Source organism: Adiantum capillus-veneris, chromosome 22 (genome assembly GCF_014529385.1).
Source record: "Adiantum capillus-veneris isolate H3 chromosome 22, ASM1452938v2, whole genome shotgun sequence".
Taxonomy (NCBI): Eukaryota; Viridiplantae; Streptophyta; class Polypodiopsida; order Polypodiales; family Pteridaceae; genus Adiantum; species Adiantum capillus-veneris.
Genome location: NC_140952.1, coordinates 17,317,849 through 17,329,954, shown reverse-complemented (window position 1 = coordinate 17,329,954; position 12,106 = coordinate 17,317,849). Strand labels below are relative to the sequence as shown.

General features: G+C 44.1%; 1 pseudogene; it reads left to right on the top strand.

Annotated features, from left to right (window-relative positions):
• The first annotated feature begins 1,211 nt into the window (after positions 1–1,211).
• Positions 1,212–12,106, top strand: part of LOC147428971 (uncharacterized) — a 28,529-nt pseudogene continuing 17,634 nt past the window's right edge.

Below are 12,106 nucleotides of genomic sequence, written 5' to 3'. Positions count from 1 at the left end.
TAACTCAGAGCTGACTCGCTGAGTCTCCTCTCTATTGAGAGTAGTAGTAGTTAATGCTACAGACAATGGCGCATGCGTTGAGCTAACACTTAAGGCTGCAGTAGGTTGATGATAAGTAGGCAAAGGGTGCCGAACAAGATGGGCAGATGAAGAGCGGAGGTGAAGGTTGTGAGCTAGTCTAGAGCTCGTTGCATAAAGAGACTTGTCAGCAGTCGTTATGTTTTGGCGCTCCTGTAGCCTAGGAAATTGGGGAAAGGACTACCTGGCACTATCACTCTCTCACACACAACCTCAGGCTGATTTTGAATTGGATTTTTGCCTACACTTAGTAGTTTGCGACACGTGTAAGCCAAGTTCTTTCTTGTCAGCCTGAGGCTCAGAAAACATAGGCCACCTCCTTCCCTTCCTCCCTCGCTCTTTCTCTCTCTCTCTCTCTAGCTCCAGGTGTGCACACGGTGTCCACTGTTTTTTCCGGAACTACAGGGCACAGAGGCCGGTTGAATGTGCTCATGACATGTGTCCGGGGGGGGGGGGAATCCCCTCCCCCATTATCTATTAGTATAGATTCTAGTTTTGCATACATTCTTGATGGGATTGGAAAGCAAGGCACTTTTGTGGCTTCTTCTTGTATATTTTCTAGTTCCCCTCTGTTTTTTTTCTCTTCGATGTCCTGGGGAAAGCTGCAGAATTTTGTGTTGTCTGCAAGATAATGCATGTGAAATATAAGGTTTTGTGCCTGTTGACTTCATCCTTTGCCCTGCAGGAGTAATATAGTTTTTAGGGAAAATTACCAAAATACCCTTCCAATTTGCCGAAATTCCACAAACGCCCCTCGTATTTTCAGAATTCCCAAAAAGCCTCTCGTATTCCCTCAGCATACGGTTTCGTCCAAAACTGTTAAAAAAAACAACGAGCAACACCGAAACTGTCGCGCAGGAAAAATTGTCGCCTCGCCAGCTCTGAGTCCCAGCAACGCAGGCCATTGTCTGCTTACACGGCCCTTGAGGTCGACAGATCACAAAAAGGAGGGAGTCTACAGTGCATCTCTCTCCCCAGACCAGTTGGGAGCCTTTTGTGCGATGTATGCGAATGGCTATGTGCAAGGCAAATGTCCATCCGCATAGTGCAAGATACAGATTGATGCAAGAGCTCGTTGTTGTTTGTATGTAAACAAGTGTGGTATTGCGGGTACACACAAGAGGGTCGAAACCATGGTTGAGAGTAATGCAAATACATCAGAGAATAATGCTACCATGTCTGCAACTCTTTCTCTTGGTGCTCAATTTGAATCTCTTGATGTGCTTCGTTCAGATATACCGTTGTATGCAAGCAATCAAGATATACCGTTGTATGCAAGGCAGAGGGATGCATGTGGCGCTTGCATGCGTCTTTGGTCTCTGGTGGACCTGGGTGTATGGTCAAGGCATTTCATGATGAGCACACTTGTGGTGGTGCTTCACAACTTGGAAACAAGTAAGCCACTGCTGAATGGGTTGCAACAAGGTATGTAGAGAAACTTCGAGATCATCCAATGTATAGGCCAAAGGAGCTCATGGCCGATTTGCATCGAGAAGTTGGAGTGTCAATTTCGTACAAAATTGCTTGGAAGACGAAGCAACTTGCTTTGGATATTATTCATGGTGATCATGCAAAATCTTATGGAAAGCTTCAGTCTTATTGCGACAAGCTTGTGGCTAGCAATCCGGGCACTGTGGCCCATTTGCGGAAAACCACTGAAGGTCATTTTTTTCGAATGTTTCTTGCGTTCGAAGCATGCATCACTGGTTTCATGCATTGTCGTGACTTTATTGGGTTGGATGGCACATTCCTGACAAGCAAATGTCTTGGTGCTTTGTTGACATCCACAGGGATTGATGCTATGGGGGGCTTGTTTCCGATAGCATTTGGTGTTGTAGATGCAGAAAATGAAGACAATTGGGTATGGTTTTTGCAAAATGTACATGATTGTATGGTGAGCGTCAATGCGATTACTTTTGTATCAGACAAGCAAAAAGGTCTTCTCCCAGCAGTGGAGCTTGTCTTTCCAGGATGTGAGCATGCATATTGTATGCGCCATTTGGATGCTAATCTCAAGAAGAAATGCAACAATGGAGAATTTATTTGGTTGTTTTGGGTAGCAGCTTATGCTAACACTATGAGCGACTACGACACGGCTATCCAAGGGATGAGAGTTATAAGTCATGCCACGACAGACTACTTATTGACTACTTCACCCCCTTCTCATTGGGCGATGACACACTTTAAAGGAAAGCGTTATGGGCATCTTACATCCAACATTGCTGAGTCATTGAATGCATGGTTGCTTGAGGCTAGAGATAAGCCTATCATATCTATGCTTGATATCATTCGTCGCCAATTAACAGCTTGGTTCTATGCACGTGGAATGGAGGGAAAGAAGGCATGTGAGTCTTTAGGAGATAGAGCACCATTTCCATTGGTTGCAAACGTAGAGAAGAATTTGCGTGAGGTTGGAAATAGTGCTCGGCAATATCGAATCTTGCCCTCTAGTGATATGGTTTTTGAGATCTTGACAAGTACAAAAACATGTGTGGTTGATGTATGTACAAGGTCATGCTCATGTAAGAAGTGGCAAACATTTGAAATTCCATGTGCACATGCTATTGCAGCTATTCTCTTCAAGAGAGAGTGTGTTCAATCGTATGTACATAAGGCATAGTAGTGTGGCCGGCGGCCTTCGGCCGCCTCTCTCTCTATAGCGTGCACTGTCCTCAGCGTTACCAAATCAACTGCAGAGCCACACTACCGGATGAGGTAAACTGCGCCACGTGGCCCCCTCAATGTCTATGTGCTTAATATATAGTATAGATGCTTTGCAGGCCTATTGTAACACTTATAGTGGTGTCATAAGTCCAATTGTGGATGCAAGTGAAGATGCTAGTGATCAATTGAAACCACCTGCCACACGTAGGCCACCTGGGCGTCCTAGAAAACTTCGTATTACAGCTGAGGATCGCTTCAAGGAAAAGCGTATTTTCACATGCTCATGTTGTGGTGGTCTTGGCCACAATGAGCGTTCTTGCAAAGCTCCAATGCAGATTGAATATGTAGCTGGGAGTGGCTTCATTTTGTGCGGGAAAGGCACAATGCATGGGAGGAACTTTCTTTCCGATTATAGTGGGGATTTGGCTTCATTTTGTATTAGAAAGCCATACCACATTTTCCTTGCGATTTGCTCTATATGTAGCGAAGATTTGACTTGTCTTCATTTTGTGTCGAAAGCTTGAATGCATTACTCTCGGCATGTGAGAGATTTTCTTTCCGATTATAGCAGGGATTTGGCTTCATTTTGTATTAGGAAGCCATACCACATTTTTCTTGCGATTTTGTTGTATATGTAGCGGAGATTTGACTTGCCTTCATTGGTTGTTGAAAGCTTGAATGCATATGAACGATTTTCTCTCCAATTTGCTTAATTTAGGACTTGGGGATATTTTGGGAATTTTCAAATTATTTAAAGATATTTTGGGAAATTTTAGGTGTATTTTATGGACAGATCGGGAATTTTGAAAATATGAGGGGCATTTTGGGAATTTCATCAAATTAGAGGGGTATTTTGTGTTGTCTGCAAGATAATGCATGTGAAATATAAGGTTTTGTGCCTGTTGACTTCATCCTTTGCCCTGCAGGAGTAATATAGTTTTTACGTGGAAGGCTCGGAATAATCCGAACTATCTATCGGACGAGACTCGAAAGATCAATATGAGAGAGAGAGATGGGAGAGAGTCGGGGCCGTCGGGCTTCTAAGTTGTAATGGATGAGGAAGTGGGTGCATCGTGATTGACCCATCGTCCAGAAGTGGAAGTATCGTGATTGTCTCATCATCGTCGACATCATGTATATATTATAATAATAAGTATATTCTTTGGCGATCGGTGTCGTTCATGATGTGAGAGCTGAAAGCTCCAACGGCATCACCTCCGCAGTTTAGACTGTAGAGCCGAGTCGCACCTCAGGCGAGTGGGGGGTGAAGGGTAATGCCAGAATCCGCACTCTCCTCACGCAAGGGTCTACGTTATTTTTCGTTGAATCTCTTACCTCCTTGTTTCTCATAGGCACTTTCGCCAACTAAAACGCGTCAGCTCTACTGATTCTTCTCAGAGAGAAGCACACGTTCAATCTCCTGCCCCTTGGTGAACGCCTCCCTCTCACTCACTGCCCCTCAACACTAAAGTCCGCGGGGTCATCAATGAAGACCTCATCATGGGATCAACGGTGGGAACGGAATCTTGAGGGGGACGGAGGGTGAGTAAAATGCGCAAGTGGGTGGGCCTTCGGGGATTCGAACTTGCCACCTAGGCTTTGGCATCACAGCAATCTAACCATGAAAGCGTGTGCCTTTTAGTGCCATCTATGCCCATTTTTAGGGTTATAAAGTGAGGGCAAAAGTGAACTAGGACAAAAAGGTAAACTTGGACACTCGCTTAACTCTCTTTCGTAGATCCCATGACACGATCAAAGACCCCGTGGGATGTAGTGTATAGGCCCACTGTCCCCATCTCACACTCTATGCGACTGAGCTCTTTGAACTTTGCATTACATGTACGCAAGGCATACATCCATCGTCGTCATCATCATCAATGATCATGCTACAAGGGGTTGAGCAAGAGGCTAGAGTCACTAGATCATGACTATTATCTTGCAAGATGCTAAACATAGATGTGTGGGACCATCGATCCTCCATCTCAGAGGCAATTTTTGTACATGGTGGAGTTCATCCTCGCCTTAGAGCATTCGACCCTCCCTTGCTTCGATGGACCTCTAGACATACATAGAAATATTGAAATATGATGTGGGTCCATCGAAGCTTATATGAATACAGTATTGGAGACTTGGCATTATGAGATGGTGACATCTTAGTGTGTGTTGCATGATTGTATTGACACATCGACCTTGCATGACATGTTTGCATGCCCACATTAGCCCATTGGCTTTTGTGGCACTATTTTGTCCATCTATCTCATTTTTTTAATTTTTCCTCCATTGCCGGTACTAATTAGTATATATGTGTCCATAGCCCCACATTTTCACTCATCCAATTGTATGAGCATTCTTTTGCATTATTCAATTATTTATCTTGGGTCATTCTCTCTCATTCTCTTTAGCTGGTGTATGTCTCTATGTTCCTCCTCATGCCAAACTTGGAGGTTGTTGAGGATGCATAGAGACTTTATGATGATGGTCTTTTTTGAGAGAATAGCATGGGAATAACCTTGCTTTAGTATTTTCCAAGTAATTCACATGCATTTTTACCTCAGCACCAAGGTTGGTGTATTTTATTTTCAGCTAATAGTTTTGTTTTCAGGGCTATCTTTAGGTCCAACCCGATGCTCCTTTAGCTGTGGTTGTTGTACTATGTAATTGGTGGCCCTGCTTTTCCTAGTTTTCTTTGTAACCGGCTGGCTTATTACCCAAGAGATAATAGACAACCCTAAACAATATTTTTAACTCACGTATAAATGATAAAGCTATTGGATACTTTCTCTGTAATAGGTTGGCCTATTTTAAGGCAGTAATAGGCAACCCAAAACAGAACTTTCGGCCACAAATAATTGATAAAACTATTGGATACTTCCTCTGTAATAGGTTGGCCTATTGTTAGGCAGTAATAGATATCCCAAAATAGAATTTTTGGTCGCAAATAATTGATAAAACTGTGGCATACTTGATAACTAACATAGAGATCATGAGATAGAGTGAGTGAGAGAATGAGAGACATAGAAGGGATATGGGGACATGGAGAGACGGAATTCCTCTCCTACAGGGCAATGGCCCTCAATAGGTGCCCCTTTTGGACATTTGTTTATTTAGATAACACAAGATGGTACAAGCCTCTTGAGAGAGAGGACGCTATGCATATTAGAGAGCAGACTAGGAGAGGTAGAGTACCAAAGACCCTTAGAATTTGCTATCCTTTCCTCTTCATAGAGGGGTGTGTGTGTGTGTGTGTGTGTGTATACATAATCAATGTATCACATGTCAACACTTTTATCTCCTAACTGCTTGGAATGGGTAGGCATGGACAAGTGGCTTCCTACCCAATCGCCTGTGTGTGTACGTTGAGGCGCCCTTGGCTAAAATAGCATTCCTTGGCTACAAATGGGTCACCTAGAAAGGCGTGATAGATTGGTGCACTTGCCTTGCATGTGTATATATATCGCTCTTAACTTGGAAAAATGACCCCAGTGCTCCGTGGTCTCGCGACCACTTGCGTCTTTTGGCGAGATAGAGTCTCGTCTTGCTAGTGCTAGCAATCTAGTGTGCAAATAGGGGGGCGTGTGATGCTTTTATAGCCTCCTCGATCACGGTAGGAATAGCCGATCTTGCCTCCGCATAAACAGTGAAGCCAATGCGTGTTGGGAATAGCACTACAAGAGGTTGTGTGCTCTTGTGACGCTGTTAGCGACGGAAATACACTGGGTTTTTATAACCCCTGGCGTCGCTAAAACCGTCTCTAATAGCGTCGCTACGAGAGCGTCGCTATATGCGTCGCTACATGCGTCGCTATATAGAGACGCTCATAGCGACGCTCATAGCGACGGCTATAGCGACGTTTACACAGAAGTCTATAGCGACGCTTATAGCGACGCTCCAGAGCCATAAATAGCGACGGTTATAGCGACGCCCGAGAGAATTTTTTTTTGGTGACAGGGCATTGAATGCCCTGCCACCCATCAACCATATTGTACTTGATTCACTTTTTAAAAAAAGTGCAAGGGTAGATAATAGACCCAAAATAGTCACCCACAAGACGCATTGTTTGCAAAATTGACAAGCGTAAAATTGACAATTGTACACATCATAGGCAAAATGAATTGATTGGTAAATGTAATAATGACAATTGTACAACATCATAGGCATAAAGAATTGATTGGCAAAATGAATTGCGGTGACAAATGTAATAATATACATGGTTCAAAAAGACGTATAAAATCCGTCTCATGATACATAAGCTATGAGAAACCCTAAACTAATGCTATCTAGCTACGGCTAAACTGACGTCGTCTAGTCAGACGTCTCATCGCGTCCAAGCGGCGTATTTGTCGGATTCTGCAAAAAAAGACAATAAGACAGCTTTCAGTAAGTATAAACATATAACGACATTTATAAAACAATACAAAAAATAGAAAAGAGTAAACCCTAATACTAACCATGCCGCTGCGAGAACTGAGAATGTCCATCAGGGAGTTTAAGCCCTTCCTGCCTGCGTACTCGCGCTCGTACGGTGTGGAATCATGTCCTGTCATCGACCATTGTCAAAACATACAAAGATTTCATTATGTTAGAATTAAAAAACTCATAAACCCTAAACTATCGAACATAAAGAGCAATGCAAAAACACTTACAAAATCGGCCTCAAATGATGCCCATCCACTGCTCCCCAAGTGGTGCGAGCTCCCTGCATCTACTCGCGCTCTGGCTGCATCCTTTTGTTGCTTCCACTTGTCGGGATTCTCGCGCGCTGCTTTCTTCGCATTCTTCCAATCTTCTTTGGCCAGCCAATCTGGCCTGTTCCACCCATGCTTGATTGCTTTTTGCACTTTGGAATGCTTGTGTTTGTAGTATTCGCGCATTCGAATCCTCATCAGGTCTTCATTGAAGCGCTCATCCCGTGTTGGAACGGGAAACTCATCATGAAGTATGCTGATGACTCTGGCTTTTAAATCACTTGGTACTTCACTCCATTTGTTTAGTATGTAGTGTCTAAACAGCTGAGAGCAAAGACCACGCATGCATGAGATCACCTTCTTGCCGTCATCATCCATGATGATGCCGCCGCTGAAGTCGACGGAGTAAGGCAAGCCCTCTGGCCGATGACGCGTGAACCTGGGTGTCCCGGTAGGGGTCTCTAGCGGCGTGTCGATGGGGGTACGGACGTCAGGTGTCTCCACCGGCGTCCGGGCCCCGAAGCGAGGAGTGTCGAGTGGGGTGGCTCCTGGCGGAGTAGGTAGAGGTGTGTAGCTACTAGGAACAGTCAGCCGCGCAAAACCTGGCGTAGATGGCAATGTTGTGGCTGGTGTGGGGGCGGGAAAAGAAGGGGAGGGTAAAGAGCCTCGTTGAACACGAGGCGGTGTGGAGGCATCGGCGGCGGAATCCCCACAACAACCGCCACCGCCACCACTAGAGCGTCGGTGTCTAGCCGAGTGTGAAGATCGTCTCGTCGACGCCGAAGCTTCGGAGCGCGCCGAATGCTCTGAAAGAGAGGGAGATGCGGATGGAGTAGGAATGCGCGATGATGCGCCAGAGCGATGACGCTCCACGTACCACTGTCTCTACTGCGGTGACAAAGAAGAAAGAAACTCCTCATCATCCATACCTGCGTTAAACACACGAATATTTAAACTTAATATTGAATGAATAGAGTAGACAATGACGCAAAGACCATTAAATACAATGACGTAATGACGCATATAAATACAATGACGCAATGAATTGAGTGCTAGAAGAGGCAAGTCAAAAACTCAGAATTATCAATCAAAAGATGTGAGCGCGAGTAGAAAAGAGCGTTATACACCATGGAAAGTACTTAGAGAGCCAGAGCTTTTACAACACGGAGCAAAATTGTTCAAATACAATATTTGTGGCTTTAAGAGATCTTTCTCTCATCCTCGCATAGCTCAGCATAACTTCCTATATCTATATAGAGCTCTCCGTTTAAACACATATCCTCTGTTTCATTTTGTAGCTCCTCTGCATGCACCCCATTTAGAGTAGTAGCATCTTGATTCTCGTCTGGCACCACCGCAACGGCTTCTGATTGAGCATCTTCTATGGTCTCCTCCATTGATGCCGTTGTGATTGGCACATGGTAGCCTTCATACGTCCTTGCACTACGAGGGGCTACCTCTATGACTTACCACCAGTTTGATGTAGACTTTGTAGGATGAAATATTACCTGCCAGAGCCACATAACTTACATGAGAGCTTTCAAGCACATAACTTGTAAAAGGGGGATGTTAACTATTTACATACTTACTTGTTCACAATGCTCGGGTAGTACGAAAGTGTCTCTTAGGTCAGTCCATTTCTTAGTAGAATCCACCTCAAGAAAACCAGACTCTCCTCTACGCACAGTAGCATTGCGACCCTCCATGATTATCTTGAACCATTGCACGTCGAACAAGTCGACAAAAAATACTCTGTAATCGATCCTCAAAATCTCTTGTAGCGTGCCGAAGTAAGTGAGTTCCGCCACCACAGGATCTGCATCAGAGGAACGTCGTCAACTAGACTGTTCAAATTTTGCCATGATTCCACAATCTTGAGTAAAACGCTTTTTGTCGATCCGTTCCACCCTAAAATGTCGACCTTGACACCATGCTGCTGTGTATGACTTATACTACAACGAACAAAGATTATGAGTGGCCGTTCAAACGTTTAGAAATAAAGTCACTAGCTAGTCGTACATTGCAAACTTACCTTGGTCGCGCAACCCCGAGAGTACTCCCACTCTTTCTCAGTCACTTCGTCACCGCATTGTTGTGCGCTTTTCAATTGGTTGTGCAACCATCTTTACTCATGAATGTTGGTAGGCTCTCCAGACCCGTCGGATAGTGCATCGGTGGTCGTCTTCCCCGTCTCCACTCGATTCGTGCCCTTTGTCGCTCTTGCTTTGCATCCTCATATTGTGAAATCTACTTTTGCATCACTGGATTGTGAAGCATGCAAAATCGGTTGATTTTAGCCTCTAGATCTTCCGTCATCTTCTTCTCAACACCGAGATTGCACATGACAATCCCAGATATGCGCTCATCATCTATGGTTCGCCATAGCGTGTCCCGGGCTTTATCAAATCCGTCTAGCCACTCTCCAATGTACACTACGGACTCTGATACCAACCAACCTTCTGCCATGCTACCCTCCGGACGTGCCTTTTGACGCACATATCCCTTAAGCGTTTTCATGAAACGTTCTAAGAAGAACATCCATCTGGAATGAACTGTGCCAGCTATTTCCACCTCATCAACTATGTGAACAAGAAGATGCACCTGAATGGTTAGCATGGTAGTAGGAAAATGTTTCTCAAACATGCACACAAGCTCCGCAGCATTTAGTTTGGCGAATGGTATGGAGTCTACGTTGATCTCCTTTTGTGAGATCCATTGCACCAGCTTTGCAAGTTTGTAGATTGTGTTACGGATGTCGAGAGACAAACATTCCTCAATGGCAACCGGTAAAATAAACTGTAAAGTATGTGCAACAATGATATTAATGTCCACATTTTATGCAATGATATTAAAGTCCACTATGAACGTACCTGACACATTTTATGCCAATCGTGTGACTTCAAACCGGTAAGCTTTCCTTCTTTAGTAAAACACGTTCGAAGCGAGTGCATTACGCCAGTGGGGGTTCGCAAAGATCGAATGGTCTCTTTTACTTTGCGTTCTTGGGCTCCTATGAAAATCCATGGTGCTTTAGGGAGTTTTATCGATTCGTCAGACGCTGTTTGCGGCCAATATTGCTCCATACGATCCACATTTCTAAGGTCAACTCTGGCTCCCAAAGTATCTTTCTTGCCGGTCAGATGGTCTCATAGTAGATTACCCACATTCTTGAATATGTGCATTGGATCGAGCAAGTGATTGATCATGAGTCGGGGCCAGTATGGTAACTCATACCATAGAGATAGTCTCTTCATCCCTGGAGGCAATCCGTCATCGCACATCTCCTTCTGCTCTAACCATGCTTGTGCAGACATCCTTGGTGACTCTCTTCCCAAAAAGCCGTCGCGTAACACATGATTCTCTGGAAGATACGCTTGATGACCTTCGTAGATTTGCTTCTTCAGTGAGGGCGCCCTACGTGCATTCAGTCTAGGTCCACATGTGACACATGCTCTGTATCCGCTTGTTTGAAGCCCTGCATGTATACACATGATAATAGATCAACTATGGGAAAAAACAAGATTTACAGTGTCACTCCATCCAAACTTTGCCTGCATGTTGAGAAGAACCAGGAGTGCTTTCAATCTACACATACGTGCTCCATTATACAATGGCGTATCAGCTTCACTTTTCATATCATCATAGATAAGCCTTTCTGAATCCATGATCGTCTCGACCATTTCATCAATCTCGGGCTCAAACATTGCCTCGTTGGGAATGTGCTCTGCATGATCATCCCCCGAGCTGTCAGAGGCTACATCTTGTGGCCTCACATATGCTACTTGACCAAAGCGCTTGCGAACACGTCTATTGGGTTGCAAATTTGCTGCTTGTTGGCCAGCGTCAGAGTCCGATGAGTTATAATTAGCAACAATTCGATCTATAATAGATGGATCGAACTCGCCAAATTCGCGAACGTGCTGCAAAGAAACACATCTTGTCCGTCGCACAGCATGCTTGCATTGATTACAAGGACATAAGACCCTCGTTGAGAGATAGGTGTTTCGGTTGGACGGTCCCACATCCTCGTCACTACTCTTAATGAGGATAAAAATCTTATAACCTGGACAACAAATTTAATATTCTATTGGCATTCTTCGTCTTATCTCTCTCTCTCTCTCTCTCTCTCTCTCTCTCTCTCTCTCTCTACCTCACATTCTCTAGTCATGTCCAATCCCCGCACACCTCGGTCTAGAGGTGCACGGAGATCAGAACCACCGGGTTATAATCTCGTCTTTATTGGTCAATACCTATATTTGTGGGTACAAGGAATCTACAGACCCACATCTACATGATACTGCATGTAGTGGACAAAACCCCTTTGCCTCTTCTCTAGCTGTAGCACTTCATAGCATCTTAACATCTTTTCACAGTAGATCTTTTCACTGTTCGTCTAACTCTAAACCCTAAACCGTAAGTAATTCTTGCGTGGACTCGATCTAACGTAAATAAGCGTAAATCTAAATAAACGTAAATCTAACTAAAAATAAACCTAAATCTAATTTAACGTAAGTCTACATCTAACCTAATCTTTAACGTCTTTTGGGATAGTTTCCTACGACGTTAAAACTCTCTTCTTCTTGTGTGTGTGTGTGTGTGTGTGTGTGTGTGTGTGTGTGTAAACCTAAATAAACCTAAGTCTACTCTAATAAAACATAAATTTAAATCTAACGTAAATT